Source organism: Carcharhinus amblyrhynchos, unplaced genomic scaffold, assembly GCF_965287045.1.
Source record: "Carcharhinus amblyrhynchos unplaced genomic scaffold, sCarAmb.v2.hapA scaffold_68, whole genome shotgun sequence".
Lineage (NCBI taxonomy): Eukaryota > Metazoa > Chordata > Chondrichthyes > Carcharhiniformes > Carcharhinidae > Carcharhinus > Carcharhinus amblyrhynchos.
Genome location: NW_027649808.1, coordinates 691,763 through 706,102, shown reverse-complemented (window position 1 = coordinate 706,102; position 14,340 = coordinate 691,763).

Sequence of the window (14,340 nt, the reverse complement as noted above, 5' to 3'; positions counted from 1 at the left end):
AGACTCAGAGACCCAGAGAACCCGAGACACTGAGACTCAGAGACGCGTAGACCCAGAGGCTCTGAGACCCTGAGACACTGAGACCCTGAGACCCAGAGGTCCTGTGACCCTGAGACACAGAGACCCAGAGGCCCTGAGACCCTGAGACCCTGAGACATTGTGACTCAGAGACCCAGAGAACCACAGGACGTGAGACACTGTGACACTGATACACAGAGACATTGAGACTCAGAGACCCAGGGACCCGGAGACCCTGAGACACAGAGACACAGCGACCCAGAGGTCCTGAGACCCTGAGACCCTGAGACCCTGAGATACTGAGACTCAGAGACCCAGAGGGCCTGAGTCCCTGAGACACTGAGACCCAGAGGCACTGAGACTCTGAGGCACTGAGACCTTGAGTCCCAGAGGCCCTGAGACCCCGAGACTCTGAGACACAGAGACCCAGAGTCCCTGAGACCCAGTGGCCCTGAGACTGAGAACCTGAGACACATAGACCCAGAGACCCAGAGACCCAGAGGACATGAAACACTGAGAACCTGAGAGACAGAGACCAAGACGCCTTGAGATATTGAGATTCTCAGATGCAGAGAACCTGAGACCCTGAGACACTGAGAGGCTGAGTCCCTGAGACCCTGAGACCCTGAGACACTGAGACACAGAGAACCAGAGGCCCTGAGAGCTTGAGACCCTGAGATCCTGAGACACTGAGACATTGAGTCCCAGAGACCCAGAGGCCCTGAGACCCTGAGACACAGAGACCCAGTGGCCCTGAGACACAGAGACCCAGAGGCCCTGAGACCCTGAGACACTGAAGCATTGAGACCCGGAGACCCAGAGGCCCTGAAACGCTGGGACACTGAGACACTGAGACATTGAGACTCAGAGACCCAGAGGACCCGAGACACCGAGAAACTGAGACATTGAGACTCAGAGACCCAGAGGCCCTGTGACCCTGGGACCCTGAGACACTGAGGCACTGAGACATTGACACTCAGAGACACAGAGACCCAGAGGCCCTGAGACTCTGAGAACCTGAGACACAGAGACCCAGAGACCCTGAGACCCTGAAACACAGAGGCCCTGAGATACTGAGATACTGAGACCCAGCGACCCAGAGACCCTGAGACACTGAGACGCTGAGTCCCTGAGACCCTGAGACCCTCAGACACAGAGACCCAGAGGCCCTGAGACACTGAGACACTGAGACATTGAGACTCAGAGACCCAGAGACCAGGAGAACCTGAGACACTGAGACACAGAGACGCAGAGGTCCTGAGACCCTGAGACACTGACACTGAGAGACCCAGAGACCCAGAGGGCCTGAGTGCCTGAGACACTGAGACCCAGAGGCCCTGAGACCCAGAGGCACTGAGACCCTGAGACCCAGAGGCACTGAGACCCTGAGACACAGAGACCCAGAGGCCCTGAGACTCTGAGAGCCTGAGACACAGAGACACAGAGACCCAGAGGCCCTGACACCCTGAGACCCTGAGACCCTGTGACACAGAGGCCCTGAGATACTGAGATACTGAGACCCAGACCCTGAGACACTGAGACGCTGAGTCCCTGAGACCCTGAGACACTGAGACACAGAGACACTGAGACGCGTAGACACAGAGGCTCTGAGACACTGAGACACTGAGACATTGATTCCCAGATACCCAGAGGCCCTGAGACCATGAGACCCTGAGACACAGAGGTCCTGAGACCCTGAGACACTGAGACATTGAGACTCAGAGACCCAGAGGCCCAGAGGCCCTGAGACCCTGAGACACTGAGACACAGAGACCCAGAGGCCCTGAGACCCTGAGACACTGAGACATTGAGACCCAGAGGCCCTGAGACCCTGAGACACACAGACCCAGATGCCCTTAGTCCCTGAGATACTGAGACCCTGAGACATAGAGGCCCTGAGACCCTGAGGCACAGAGAGCCAGATGCCCTGAGACCCTGAGACACTGAGACGCAGAGACCCAGAGGCCCTGAGACACTGAGACACTGAGACATTGAGACTCAGAAACCCAGAGACTCAGAGGACATGAGACAGAGAGACCCAGAGACCCAGAGGACGTGAGGCACTGAGACACAGAGGCCCTGAGACACTGACACGCTGAGACAGTGAGACAGTGAGACATTGAGACTCAGAGACACAGAGACCCAGAGACCCAGAGGACATTAGACACTGAGACACTGTGACACTGAGACATTGAGAGTCAGAGACCCAGAGGACCTAAGGCACTGAGACACTGAGACACAGAGACCCAGAGGCCCTGAGACCCTGAGACACTGAGACACAGAGACCCAGAGGCCCTGAGATCCTGAGACACTGAGACACAGAGACCCAGAGGCCCTGAGACCCTAAGACCCTGAGACCCTGAGACATTGAGTCCCAGAGACCCAGAGGCCCTAAGAACCTGAGGCACTGAGACACTGAGACTCAGAGACCCAGAGACCCAGAGGTCCTGAGACCCTGAGACACTGAGACACAGAGACCCAGAGGCCCTGAGACACAGAGACCCAGAGGCCCTGAGACCCAGAGACCCAGAGGCCCTGAGACCCTGAGACCCAGGCACCCTGAGACACTGAGACATTGAGACCCAGAGGCCCTGAGACCATGAGACACTGAGACCCTGCGACCCAGAGGTCCCGAGACCCTGTGACACAGAGACATTGAGACTCAGAGATCCAGAATCCCAGAGGCCCTGAGACACTGAGACCCTGAGACACTGAGACGTTGAGACTCAGAGACCCAGAGACCCAGAGGCCCTGAGACACTGAGACCCTGAGACGTTGAGACTCAGAAACCCAGAGACACAGAGGACATGAGACAGAGAGACCCAGAGGCCCTGTGACACTGAGACACTGAGACATTGAGATCAGAGACCCAGAGGCCCTGAGACCCTCAGACCCTGAGACATTGAGACTCAGAGACCCAGAGACACACAGGCCCTGAGAACCTGCGACACTGAGACCCAGAGACCCAGAGGCCGTGAGACCCTGAGACACACAGACCCAGAGGCCCTGAGTCCCTGAGATACTGAGACCCGGAGACCCAGAGGCCCTGAGACCATGAGACAATGAGACCCTGAGACCCAGAGGTCCTGAGACCCTGAGACACAGAGACACAGAGGCCCTGTGACCCTGAGACACTGAGACCCAGAGACATTGAGACTCAGAGACCCAGAGACCCAGAGGCCCTGAGACCCTGAGACACTGAGACCCAGAGACATCGAGACTCAGAGACCCAGAGACCCAGAGGACGTGAGACACTGAGACCCTGAAACACTGAGACATTGAGACATTGAGACTCAGAGAACCAGAATCCCAGAGGCCCTGAGACCCTGAGACACTGAGACACTGAGACATTGAGACTCAGAGACCCAGAGGCCCTGAAACCCTGAGACACTGAGACATTGAGACTCAGAGACCAAGAGGACCTGAGAGACTGAGAAACAGAGACACTGAGACACAGTGAACCAGAGGCCCTGAGACCTTGAGACCCTGTGACCCTGAGACACTGAGACATTGAGTCCCAGAGACCCAGAGGCCCTGAGACGCTGAGACACTGAGACACTGAGACCCAGTGGCCCTGAGACCCAGAGACCCAGATGCCCTGAGACACTGAGACCCTGAGACACTGAGACATGGAGACTCAGAGACCCAGAGACCCAGAGGACCTGAGACACTGAGACACTGAGACACAGAGACCAAGAGGCCCTAAGAGACAGAGACCCAGAGGCCCTGAGACCCTGAGACACTGAGACACTGAGACTCAGAGACCCAGAGACCCAGAGGCCCTGAGACCCTGAGACCCAGGCACCCTGAGACACTGAGACATTGAGACCCAGAGGCCCTGAGACCATGAGACACTGAGACGCTGAGACCCAGAGGTCCTGAGACCCTGAGACACAGAGACATTGAGACTCAGAGATCCAGAAACCCAGAGGCCCTGAGACACTGAGACCCTGAGACACTGAGACGTTGTGACTCAGAGACCCAGAGGCCCTGAGACACTGAGACCCTGAGACGTTGAGACTCAGAAACCCAGAGACCCAGAGGACATGAGACAGAGAGACCCAGAGGCCCTGCGACACTGAGACACTGAGACATTGAGATCAGAGACCCAGAGGCCCTGAGACCCTGAGACCCTGAGACATTGAGACTCAGAGACCCAGAGACACACAGGCCCTGAGAACCTGCGACACTGAGACCCAGAGACCCAGAGGCCCTGAGACCCTGAGACACACAGACCCAGAGGCCCTGAGTCCCTGAGACACTGAGACCCGGAGACCCAGAGGCCCTGAGACCATGAGACACTGAGACCCTGAGACCCAGAGGTCCTGAGACCCTGAGACACAGAGACACAGAGGCCCTGAGACCCTGAGACACTGAGATCCAGAGACATTGAGACTCAGAGACCCAGAGACCCAGAGGACATGAGACACTGAGACCCTGAAACACTGAGACACTGAGACATTGAGACTCAGAGAACCAGAGTCCCAGAAGCCCTGAGACCGTGAGACACTGAGACCCAGAGACATTGAGACTCAGAGACCCAGATACCCAGAGGACGTGAGACACTGAGACACTGAGACACAGAGGCCCTGAGATCCTGAGACACTGAGACACTGAGACATTGAGACTCAGAGACCCAGAGACCCAGAGGCCCTGAAACCCTGAGAAACTGAGACATTGATACTCAGAGACCCAGAGGACCTGAGAGACTGAGAAACTGAGACCCAGAGACCCAGAGGCCCTGATACCCTGAGACACAGTGACTCAAAGGCCCTGAGGCCCTGAGACCCGGAGACACTGAGACATTGAGACCCAGAGACCCAGAGGCCCTGAGACCATGAGACACTGAGACCCTGAGACCCAGAGGTCCTGAGTCCCTGAGATACAGAGACACAGATGCCCTGAGACCCTGAGACACTGAGACATTGAGACTCAGAGACCCAGAGACCCAGAGGTCCTGAGACCCTGAGACACAGAGACCCAGAGGCCCTGAGACACTGAGACCCTGAGACACTGAGACATTGAGACTCAGAAACCCAGAGGACATTAGACAGAGAGACCCAGAGGCCCTGCGACACTGAGACACTGAGACATTGAGATCAGAGACCCAGAGGCCCTGAGACCCTGACACACTGAGACCCAGAGACCCAGAGGACGTGAGACACTGAGACCCTGAAACACTGAGACACTGAGACATTGAGACTCAGAGAACCAGAGTCCCAGAGGCCCTGAGACCCTGAGACACTGAGACCCAGAGACATTGAGACTCAGAGACCCAGAGACCCAGAGGACGTGAGACACTGAGACACTGAGACACAGAGGCCCTGAGATCCTGAGACACTGAGATATTGAGACTCAGAGACCCAGAGACCCAGAGGCCCTGAAACCCTGAGAAACTGAAACATTGATACTCAGAGACCCAGAGGACCTGAGAGACTGAGAAACTGAGACCCAGAGACCCAGAGGCCCTGATACCCTGAGACACAGTGACTCAAAGGCCCTGAGGCCCTGAGACCCTGAGACACTGAGACATTGAGACCCAGAGACCCAGAGGCCCTGAGACCATGAGACACTGAGACCCTGAGACCCAGAGGTCCTGAGTCCCTCAGATACAGAGACACAGATGCCCTGAGACCCTGAGACACTGAGACATTGAGACTCAGAGACCCAGAGACCCAGAGACCCAGAGGTTTTGAGACACTGAGACATTGAGACTCAGAGACCCAGAGACCCAGAGACCCAGAGGTCCTGAGACCCTGAGACACAGAGACCCAGAGGCCCTGAGACACTGAGACCCTGAGACACTGAGGCATTGAGACTCAGAAACCCAGAGACCCAGAGGACATAAGACAGAGAGACCCAGAGGCCCTGCGACACTGAGACATTGAGATCAGAGACCCAGAGGCCCTGAGACCCTGAGACATTGAGACTCAGAGACCCAGAGACACACAGGCCCTGAGACCCTGCGACACTGAGACCCAGAGACCTAGAGGCCCTGAGACACACAGGCCCAGAGGCCCTGAGACCCTGAGACACACAGACCCAGAGGCCCTGAGTCACTGTGACACTGAGACCCGGAGACCCAGAGGGCCTGAGAACCTGAGACCCTGAGACACAGAGACACAGAGACCCAGAGGCCCTGAGACTCTGAGAACCTGAGACACTGAGACACAGAGAACCAGAGGCCCTGAGACCTTGACACCCTGTGACCCTGAGACACTGAGACATTGAGTCCCAGAGACCCAGAGGCCCTGAGACGCTGAGACACTGAGACACTGAGACCCAGTGGCCCTGAGACACAGAGACCCAGAGGCCCTGAGTCCCAGTGACCCAGAGGCCCTGAGACACTGAGACCCTGAGACACTGAGACATTGAGACTCAGAGACCCAGAGACGCAGAGGCTCTGAGGCTCTGATAAACTGAGACCTTGAGACCCAGAGGTCCTGAGACCCTGGGACCCTGAGACACTGAGACACTCAGACACAGAGGCCCTGAGACACTGAGACACTGTGACATTGAGACCCAGAGACGCAGAGGCCCTGAGACCCTGATACACTGAGACCATGAGACCCAGAGGTCCTGAGACTCTGGGACCCTGAGACACTGAGACACTCAGACACTGAGACATTGAGACTCAGAAACACAGAGACCCAGAGGCCCTGAGACAATGAGACACAAGACCCAGAGGCCCTGAGACCCTGGGACACTGCGAACCAGAGACCCAGAGGCCCTGAGACAATGAGACACAGAAACCCAGAGGCCCTGAGACACTGAGACACTGAGACTCAGGGACCCAGAGGTCCTGAGACCCTGAGACACTGAGATACTGAGACATTGAGACTCAGAGACCCAGAGAACCCGAGACACTGAGACACTGAGACCCAGAGACGCGTAGACCCAGAGGCTCTGAGACCCTGAGACACTGAGACATTGAGACCCAGAGACCCAGAGGCCCTGAGACCATGAGACCATGAGACACTGAGACCCTGAGACCCAGACGTCCTGAGACCCTGAGACACAGAGACCCAGAGGCCCTGAGATCCTGAGACACTGAGACACTGAGACACTGAGACATTGAGACTCAGAGACCCAGAGACCCAGAGGACATGAGACAGAGAGACCCAGAAGCCCTGCTTCACTGAGACACTGAGACACTGAGACATTGAGATCAGAGACCCAGAGGCCCTGAGACCCTGAGACCCTGAGGCATTGAGACTCAGAGACCCAGAAGCCCTGAGACACACAGACCTAGAGGCCCTGTGTCCCTGAGACACACAGACCCAGAGGCCCTGAGTCCCTGAGTCACTGAGACCCTGAGACCCAAAGGACCAGAGACCCTGAGACCCTGTGACACTGAGACCTGGAGACCCAGAGGCCCTGAGAAACTGAGACCCTGAGACACAGAGACACAGAGGCCCTGAGACTCTGAGAACCTGAGACACAGAGACCCAGAGGCCCGGAGACTCTGAGAACCTGAGACACTGAGACACAGAGAACCAGAGGCCCTGAGACCTTGAGACCCTGTGACCCTGAGACACTGAGACACTGAGATATTGAGACTCAGAGGCCCTGAGACCCTGAGACCCTGAGACACTGAGACACTGAGATATTGAGACTCAGAGGCCCTGAGACCCTGAGACACTGAGACCCAGGGGCCCTGAGACCCTGACACACTGAGACATTGAGACTCAGAGACCCAGAGACCCAGTGGCACTGAGACACTGAGACACTGAGACCCTGAGACACTGAGACATTGAGACTCAGAGTCCCAGAGGACCTGAGACACTGAGACACAGAGGCCCTGAGACCCTGACACACTGAGACATTGAGAATCAGAGACCCAGAGACCCAGAGGGCCTGAGTCCCTGAGACACTGAGACATTGAGACCCAGAGATGCAGAGGCCCTGAGACCCTGATAAACTGAGGCCCAGAGACCCTGAGACCCTGGGACCCTGACACACTGAGACACTGAGACATTGAGACACAGAGACCCAGAGGCCTTGAGACCCTGAGTCACTGAGACACAGAGACCCAGAGGCCCTGAGACCCTGTGACACTCAGACTCTGAGACCCAGAGGCCCTGAGACCCTGACCCTGAGACACTGAGACACTGAGATATTGAGACTCAGAGACCCAGAGGCCCTGAGTCCCTGAGGCCCTGAGACCCTGCGACACTGCGACACTGAGACACTGAGACATAGAGACCCAGAGGCGCTGAGACCCTGAGACATTGAGACTCAGAGACCCAGAGACCCAGAGGCCCTGAGACCCTGAGACACGGAGACCCAGTGACCCAGAGGCCCCGAGACCCTGAGACACAGAGACCCAGAGGCCCTGAGACCCTGAGACACTGACACACTGAGACCCAGAGGCCCTGAGACCCTGAGACACTGAGACACTGAGACATTGAGACTCAGAGACCCAGAGACCCTGAGACCCAGGGACCCAGAGGCCCTGAAACCCTGATACCCAGAGACCCAGATGCCCTTAGTCCCTGAGACACTGAGACCCTGAGTCCCAGAGGCCCTGATACCCTGAGACCCAAAGGCCATGAGACCCTGAGACCCTGTGATACTGAGACCCTGAGACCCAGAGGCCCTGTGACCCTGAGACACAGAGAGCCAGATGCCCTGAGACCCTGAGACACTGAGACACAGAGACACAGAGACCCAGAGGCACTGAGACCCTGAGACACTGAGACATTGAGACTCAGAAACCCAGAGACTCAGAGGACATGAGACAGAGAGACCCAGAGGCCCTGCGACACTGAGGCACTAAGACACGAGACCCAGATGCCCTGAGACACAAAGACCCAGAGGCCCTGGGACCCTGAGATACTGAGACTTTGAGACCCAGAGACCCGGAGGACGTGAGACACTGAGACACAGAGGCCTTGAGACACTCAGACACTGAGACTCAGAGACCCAGAGATCCAGAGGTCCTGAGACCCTGAGACTCTGAGACACAGAGACCCAGAGGTTCTGAGACCCTGAGACACTGAGGCACAGAGATCCAGAGGCCCTGAGACACTGAGACACTGAGGCACAGAGATCCAGAGGCCCTGAGACCCTGAGAACCTGAGACACAGAGACCCAGAGACCAAGAGGCCCTGAGACCCAGAGACCCAGAGGCCCGGAGATACAGAGATACTGAGACCCAGAGACCTTGAGACCCTGAGACACTGAGACCCAGAGGCCCTGAGATACTGAGATACTGAGACCCAGAGACCCTGAGACACTGAGACTCTGAGTCCCTGAGACCCTGAAACCCAGAGGCCCTGAGACACTGAGACACTGAGACGTTGAGACTCAGAGACCCAGAGACCAGGAGACCCTGAGACACTGAGAAACAGAGACCCAGAGGTCCTGAGACACTGAGACTCAGAGACCCAGAGACCCTGAGACACTGAGACACTAAGGCATTGAGACTCAGAGACCCAGAGACCCAGAGACCCAAAGGCCCTGAGACCCTGAGACACTGAGACCCAGAGGCCCCGAGACCCTGAGACACAGAGACCCAAAGGCCCTGAGACCCTGAGACACTGAGACACTGAGACCCAGAGGCCCAGAGACCCTGAGACACTGAGACACTGAGACACTGAGACATTGAGACTCAGAGACCCAGAGACCCAGAGGCCCAGAGACCCTGAGACCCAGAGACCCATAGGCCCAGAGGCCCTGAGACCCTGAGACACACAGACCCAGATGCCCTTAGTCCCTGAGACACTGAGACCCTTAGTCCCAGATGCCCTGATACCCTGAGACCCTGAGACCCAGAGGCCATGAGACCCACAGACCCTGTGATACTGAGACCCTGAGACCCAGAGGCCCTGAGACCCTGAGACACTGAGACACTGAGACGTTGAGACTCAGAAACCAGAGACTCAGAGGACATGAGACAGAGAGACCCAGAGGCCCTGCGACACTGAGGCACTAAGACACGAGACCCATATGCCCTGAGACACAAAGACCCAGAGGCCCTGGGACCCTGAGATACTGAGACTTTGAGACCCAGAGACCCAGAGACCCGGAGGACGTGAGACACTGAGACACAGAGGCCCTGAGACACTGAGACACTGAGAAACTGAGACTCGGAGACCCAGAGATTCAGAGGCCCTGAGACCCTGAGACACTGAGACACTGAGTCACTGAGACACGGAGACATTGAGACCCAGAGACGCATGAGGCCCTGAGACCCTGAGACCCTGAGAACCAGAGACACAGAGACCCAGAGGCCCTGAGACCGTGAGACACAGTGACCCAGAGACCCTGAGACCCACAGGCCCTGAGTCCCTGAGGCCCTGTGACACTGAGACCCTGAGACCCTGACACCCACAGACCCTGGGATCCTGAGACTCTGAGACCCTGAGACCCAGAGGACCTGAGACACTTATTCACCGAGACCCAGAGACCCTGAGACCCTGAGACATTGAGACCCTGAGACCCTTAGTCCCTGAGACCCAGAGGCCCGGAGACCCTGAGACAGTGAGTCCCAGAGACTGAGAGGCCCTGAGATCCTGAGACACAGAGACCCAGAGGCCCTGAGACCCTGAGACACTGCGAACCAGAGACCCAGAGGCCCTGAGACCCTGAGACACTGAGATACTGAGACATTGGGACTCAGAGACCCAGAGAACCCGAGACATTGAGACCCAGAGACCCAGAGGCCCTGAGACCATGAGACACTGAGACACTGAGACCCAGAGGTCCTGAGTCCCTGAGGCACAGAGACCCAGAGGCCCTGAGACCCTGAGACACTGAGACACTGAGACACTGAGACATTGAGACTCAGAGACTCAGAGACCCAAAGGCCCTGAGACCCTGAGACACTGAGACACTGAGACATTGAGACTCAGAGACCCAGAGACCCAGAGGTCCTGAGACCCTGAGACACAGAGACCCAGAGGCCCTGAGACACTGAGACCCTGAGACACTGAGACATTGAGACTCAGAAACCCAGAGACCCAGAGGACATAAGACAGAGAGACCCAGAGGCCCTGCGACACTGAGACACTGAGACATTGAGATCAGAGACCCAGAGGCCCTGAGACCCTGAGACCCTGAGACATTGAGACTCAGAGACCCAGAGACACACAGACCCTGAGACCCTGCGACACTGAGACCCAGAGACCTAGAGGCCCTGAGACACACAGACCCAGAGGCCCTGAGACCCTGAGACACACAGACCCAGAGGCCCTGAGTCCGTGAGTCACTGAGACCCTGAGACCCAAAGGACCTGAGACCCTGTGACACTGAGACCCGGAGACCCAGAGGGCCTGAGAACCTGAGACCCTGAGACACAGAGACCCAGAGGCCCTGAGACTCTGAGAACCTGAGACACTGAGACACAGAGAACCAGATGCCCTGAGACCTTGAGACCCTGTGACCCTGAGACACTGAGACATTGAGTCCCAGAGACCCAGAGGCCCTGAGACGCTGAGACACTGGGACGCTGAGACCCAGTGGCCCTGAGACCCTGAGACACTGAGACATTGAGACCCAGAGACCCAGAGGACCTGAGACACTGAGACACTGAGACACTGAGACACAGAGGCCCTGTGACCCAGAGACACTGACACACTGAGACATTGAAACTCAGAGAACTTGATACCCAGAGGGCCTGTGTCCCTGAGGCACAGAGACACAGAGACATTGAGACCGAGAGACGGCGAGGCCCTGAGACTCTGATAAACTGTGACCCTGAGACCCAGAGGTCCTGAGACCCTGGGACCCAGAGACACAGAGACACTGAGACATTGAGACTCAGAGACACAGAGACCCAGAGGCGCTGAGACCGTGAGACACAGAGGCCCTGAGGTCCTGAGAACCTGGGACACTGAGACACTGAGACATTGAGATTCAGAGACCCTGAGGCCCAGAGGCAATGAGACTCTGGGACCCTGACACACTGAGACACTGAGACATTGAGACACAGAGACCCGGAGGCCTTGAGACCCTGAGTCACTGAGACACAGAGACCCAGAGGCCCTGAGACCCTGACCCAGAGACACTGAGACACTGAGATATTGAGACTCAGAGACCCAGAGGCCCTGAGTCCCTGAGGCCCTGAGACCCTGCGACACTGAGACATAGAGACCCAGAGGCGCTGAGACCCTGAGACACTGAGACACTGAGACATTGACACTCAGAGACCCAGAGACCCAGAGGCCCTGAGACCCTGAGACACTGAGACACAGAGACCCAGAGGCCCTGAGAATCTGAGAACCTGAGACACAGAGACCCAGAGACCAAGAGGCCCTGAGACACTGAGACCCTGAGGCCCTGAGACACAGAGACCCAGAGGCCCTGAGATACAGATATACTGAGACCTAGAGACCCTGAGACCCTGAGACACTGAGACCCAGAGGCCCTGAGATACTGAGATACTGAGACCCAGAGACCCTGAGACACTGAGACGCTGAGTCCCTGAGACCCTGAGACCTGAGACCCAGAGGCCCTGAGACCCTGAGACCCTGAGACACTGAGACACAGAGACACAGAGGCCCTGAGACCCTGAGACACTGAGACCCAGAGGCCCTGAGACCCTAAGACCCTGAGACACTGAGACACTGAGACTCAGAGACCCAGAGACCCAGAGGACAGGAGACACTGAGTCACTGAGACCCAGAGACGCTGACACCCTGAGACATTGAGACCCTGAGACCCTGAGACCCTGAGACCCAGAGGCCCTGAGACCCTGAGACATTGAGTCCCAGACACCCAGAGGCCCTAAGAACCTGAGGCACTTAGACACTGAGACTCAGAGACCCAGAAACCCAGAGGTCCTGAGACCCTGAGACACTGAGACACAGAGACCCAGAGGCCCTGAGAGACAGAGACCCAGAGGCCCTGAGACCCTGAGACCCTGAGACACTGAGACACAGAGACATTGAGACTCAGAGACCCAGAGACCCAGAGGACATGAGACACTGAGACAATGTGACACTGAGACATTGAGACTCAGAGACCCAGAGGACCTAAGACACTGAGACACTGAGACCCTGAGGCCCAGAGGCCCTGAGACCTTGAGACACTGAGGCACAGAGACACTGAGTCACTGAGACCAAGAGGTGCTGAGACCCTGAGACATTGAGACCCTGAGACCCTGAGTCCCTGAGACCCAGAGGCCCTGAGACCCTGAGACATTGAGTCACAGAGACCCAGAGGCCCTAAGAACCTCAGGCACTGAGACACTGAGACTCAGAGACCCAGAGACCCAGAGGTCCTGAGACCCTGAGACACTGAGACACAGAGACCCAGAGGCCCTGAGAGACAGAGACCCAGAGGCCCTGATACCCTGAGACCCTGAGACACTGAGACACAGAGACATTGAGACTCAGAGACCCAGAGACGCAGAGGACATGAGACACTGATACAATGTGACACTGAGACATTGAGACTCAGAGACCCAGAGGACCTAAGACACTGAGACACTGAGGCCCTGAGGCCCAGAGGCCCTGAGACCCTGAGACACTGAGACAGGGAGACCCAGAGGCCCTGAGACCCTAAGACCCTGAGGCACAGAGACACTGAGTCACTGAGACCAAGAAGCACTGAGACCCTGAGACATTGAGACCCTGAGACCCAGACGCCCTGAGACCCTGAGACACTGAGACACAGAGACCCAGAGGCCCTGAGACCCTGAGACTCTGAGACACTGAGACACAGAGACTCAGAGGCCCTGAGATCCTGAGAATCTGAGACCCTGAGACCCTAAGACCCTGAGACACTGAGACACTGAGACTCAGAGACCCAGAGGACCTGAGACACTGAGTCGCTGAGACCCTGAGAACCAGAGACCCTGAGACCCTGAGACATTGAGACCCTGAGTCCCTGAGACCCTGAGACATTGAGTCCCAGAGACCCAGTGGCCCTAAGAACCTGAGGCACTGAGACACTGAGACTCAGAGACCCAAAGACCCAGAGGTCCTGAGACCCTGAGACACTGAGACCCAGAGGCCCTGAGAGACAGAGACCCAGAGGCCCTGAGACACTGAGACACCGAGACATTGAGACTCAGAGACCCAGGGACCAAGAGGCCCTGAGACCCTGAGACACTGAGACATTGAGACCCAGAGGCCCTGAGACCCTGAGACCCAGAGACATTGAGACTCAGAGACCCAGAGGACGTGAGACACTGAGACACTGAGACACAGAGGCCCTGAGACCCTGAGACACTGACACATTGAGACTCAGAGACCTAGAGATCCAGAGGCCCTAAGACCCTGCGGCAATGAGACACTGAGTCACTGAGACACTGAGACATTGAGACCCAGAGATGCATGAAGCCCTGAGACCCTGAGACACTGAAACACTGTGACT